Below are 4,258 nucleotides of genomic sequence, written 5' to 3' on the forward strand. Positions count from 1 at the left end.
CGTCACTGCACTTTGCACGCACATCATTCACGCTGACATCAAACTTTTTGATAAAAATTTATTTGTGTCGAAATAAACCCACAATTAATGTTTGAAAATGTCCGAAGACTCGTGGGCGGTTGCAGTCGACGTTCAAGAAGCTACAACTCCATCCATACAGGTAAGGTAAAGTTTTAAAGGTGACCAACAGCTTAAAAAATAACATCAAACGAACTTGCTCATCGTTCGTTAGCAGGTTAGCTCAATATGCTACCTAGCTGCTGTGTCTGCAATATGACATGCTAACAATTTTCGCATTATTTTTTTAGCCTTAATGTTATAAAACTGTATTTCCTCTGGCCAGATTGACTTCTCAAAGAAGGTGGATCGACTGCGTGGTCCACGCAACATAAGAGGAGACATAAATGGTAACTTAATTAGTTGTTCTCCCCTTATTAACATCCCCGCTATCTAATTTTACCGCTTAGTTGTCGTGGTGTCTGACGGACTTTTGTGTGGTTTTCCACCTGTGCAGGCAACATTGTGCCGGAGAGAGCTGAAAATGGAGGCTGGACAAGAGACGGGGACAAAGTGGACCTGGCTGAACAGTCCCTGTTGAATAAACTGATCCGCCGCTCTCTGGTGCGGAACAGAAACCAGGTGGAGGTTCTGCAGCGGGACCCCACCTCTCCTCTGTACTCTGTGAAGACCTTTGAGGAGCTGAGACTGTGAGTTTGAAATTGATCTGAAATAGATGAGCACAGTATGTCTCCCCCCCCCCAAACAATTTAATCTTTGTTTGACTTGATGATCAATAGGAAACCTGAGCTGCTGAAGGGTGTCTACAACATGGGTTTCAACAGACCATCCAGAATCCAGGAGAATGCTTTGCCCATGATGTTGGCACAGCCGTGAGTTCATTTTTACTCTATTGAAGAAGTGCAATTCTGATATCCAAGTCATTTATCAAGAAAAGGCTTCTCAAATGGAAGGATTTGTTGCTCTTCTCTCCTATGTATGTCTTTAAACTTGATATTACCTTGGACTTTGGGGAAAGATATTGTCAGCAATTTGTTGAGGTTGGAGGAGTTGGTGTTTTAATTTCAAAATACTTTATTTTCTTGCTCATTTTTCTCAAATATGAGGATTTGCTGTTCTTCTCTTTTGATGACATGGCAAATTGAACATTGACTAAATATTGCTCTATTGGTTTGATTAAATGACCCGACACCATCACCATGGAAATTCCAATAGGTGTTTTTGCTGACATTTTTTTAGACTAAATGATTATTCAATTAATCAAAAAAAATATTCACAAAATAACAAATAATTTACTTTGATGGAATGCAGATTATTTAAGGAGTCTTCCATTAATAGCAATTATTTTCATTGATTATTACGCCTGTTAAATTCAGTCAGAAAATAATCACAATTTCAAGATGACATATTCAAATTGCTTGTTTTGTCCAACCAACTATCCAAAACTCAATATTCAATTTAAATATAAACTGAAAGGAGTGGTAAATCCTCACAACTGAGAAGCTGGAACCAGCAAATGTTTCGCATTTTTAATTGAAAAATGACTAGTTAGATCGTCTAATTATCAGTTTCACTTAACAGTTTAATGCAGGATTTGGCTTTAGGGGTAGAATTTTGACTTTTCCCAGTTCATTCAAATGGCTGGAACATACTATCAACAAGAAATTAAAATATCAATGGTTTTACTAATTTGGACAACTAATGTAAACTAGATTCTCTCTCTCTCTCTCTCTCTCTCTCTCTCTCTCTCTCTCTCTCTCTCTCTCTCTCTCTCTCTCTCTCTCGAGAGGATATCTATCTCACACACATACTGATTTATCCTGAAGTAAAATGGACTAGGGCTACAACTAACATTATTTTTATCAATTTATCTGCCAGTTTGTTCTGTAAATCATTAGAATATTGTGAAAAGGCCCAATGTCTTGTCAAATGTCTTGGTGATGAAGTGACCTCCATCAATGTCTTTTGTTCAACAAGCAGTCAAAATATTCACTTTACTATAATGTAAGGGCAAGAAAAGAAGCACTCTCTTATTTCTGCTTGAAAAATGACACATGATTATATATTATCACAGTCTCTGACCAGTTTCAGTTCTAAAATGGACTATAACTATCATCCTTTAATTTAATGCTAAAACTATGAAGTAGCTATTAAGAGAATTTTACCACACTTGCATCAGGCTTGTCTGGTATTTATTAACTTCTTTATGTGTATTTTCTCTGGTTCCAGACCTCAGAATCTGATTGCCCAGTCTCAGTCTGGCACAGGTAAAACCGCTGCTTTTTCTCTGGCCATGCTCAGCCATGTAAACCCAGCTAAAAAGTGGACTCAGGTAAGTGTAACATGTAGTCTGCAGAGCCACCCAGTGTCCCTTCAGTTTGGAGACGCTGAAGTAAACTCTCCATTTAAAAACGGTTTGGTTCTTTCAGTGCCTTTGCATCTCGCCAACATACGAGCTTGCGCTGCAGATTGGTCAAGTAATTGAGCAAATGGGGAAATTTTGTCCTGATGTGAAACTGGCATATGGAATTCGAGGCAGCAAAAGTAAGAATGTGACCTTAAGTGTAGTTACGTTGCATGAAGTCATGAGAGAGCCGGTGTTGGTTATACTATGTGAATTTCTGCATTCTGTTCAGTGGAGCGAGGCACCAAGTTGCAGCAGCAGATTGTCATAGGAACGCCGGGTACAATCCTCGACTGGTGCACCAAGTACAAGCTCATCGACCCAAAGAAGATTACTATGTTTGTGCTGGACGAGGCTGATGTGATGATCGCCACACAGGGTCATCGGGACCAGAGCATACGTATCCATAGGTGGTTCCTTTCAGAGAAGCCTACCAATGACAAGAGTTTAATTTGTGATGTCAGTCAACAAGCCTCTCGTCACAATATTTTCCTCTTTTCTCTCCGTACCAATGCAGACAACTGACAAAGGACTGTCAGATGCTCCTTTTTTCTGCAACCTTTGAGGACTCTGTGTGGAAGTTTGCAGAGCATGTGGTTCCCGATCCCAATATCATCAGGCTGAAGCGTGAAGAGGAGACTCTGGACACCATCAAGCAGTTCTATGTGGTCTGTAAGGAGAAGGAAGACAATTCACAGCACTGTGTAATCTATATGGCACCCTTACCATTGCACAGGCCATGATCTTCTGCCATGTAAGTCAGTTGTTTGAACTGTTTGGTCCACACTATAATATGAGGAGAAAAAAAACCTTTCCCTTTCGCTGTTGGATCTCAATTACACCTGGTGATCTGTGTCTGGATGCACAAAATGGATCAAAGCATCTGATACGCAGGCCTTTGCATTTATACATGGTATTAATAATTCTCTCCGTCTAAATATGTACATACATGAGGCAGGGTTGGAGGATGTCAACAAACTTGCAGAGTCCCACGTGAAGGGAAGACTTGTTGGCTACTACTTGTAGCTGTTAATGTGCAGCTAAACCTAGTAGTAGTAGGCAAAGTCAGGAAGTGTTTTTCCTTGTCCACATAGGATATCCAGATACAGATTGCATGTTAAAGCCAGATGTAAGTGTGGTGTTGACGTTTGGTAAATTGACAGGTGATAAGGTGTTTTTAATGCATCTGCATTGGCCAAACATGTCTTTAAGACGTTACCTTATGGTATGACTTAAAATATATCTAATTTATCACAAATAACAAAAATTCAAATTTCAGCAAAATATCCCCTGACAGGATGCAGTGTGAGCAATTCAGTTCAGCTGATAGTTTTTCTTCAGACTCGCAGATGGCAGCTTGGCTGACTGCAAACCTGACCAAAGAGGGCCACCAGGTGGCATTGCTGAGTGGGGAAATGACCGTGGAGCAGAGAGCTGCGGTCATCGAACGCTTCAGGAACGGCAAGGAAAAGGTGCTCGTGACCACCAATGTGTTCCCAGAGGTGAGGGAGATTAAGACTGACTGACTAATTAAAACATCGTCTTTGTTGGGAGGGAGTATAAGCGTACCCAACCTATTTGTGGTTATGTTGACTACAGGTGATTGGAACAAGTGTCACTTGTGGTCAACTTTGACCTGCCTGTGGACATGGATGGGAACGCTGACAATGAGACATACCTTCACCGGATTGGCCGCACAGGACGCTTTGGCAGAAGAGGATTTGCTGTCATATGGTTACAGCAAACACAGCATGGATATTATCAACCAAATTGAAATGCATTTCAGTATGTTCCCGTTTCTTTCAGTTTGATTAACACAGCAAATATAAATCCTGT

The 4,258-nt window shown here is 40.5% G+C and overlaps 1 pseudogene; it reads left to right on the forward strand.

The window, feature by feature from the left end:
- LOC119885034 lies at positions 1–3,948 on the forward strand (annotated as a pseudogene).
- Positions 3,949–4,258: the final 310 nt, after the last annotated feature.

This window comes from Micropterus salmoides, unplaced genomic scaffold (genome assembly GCF_014851395.1).
Source record: "Micropterus salmoides isolate LMB-PRFRI ecotype aquatic unplaced genomic scaffold, ASM1485139v1 Ms_hic_scaffold_3875, whole genome shotgun sequence".
Lineage (NCBI taxonomy): Eukaryota > Metazoa > Chordata > Actinopteri > Centrarchiformes > Centrarchidae > Micropterus > Micropterus salmoides.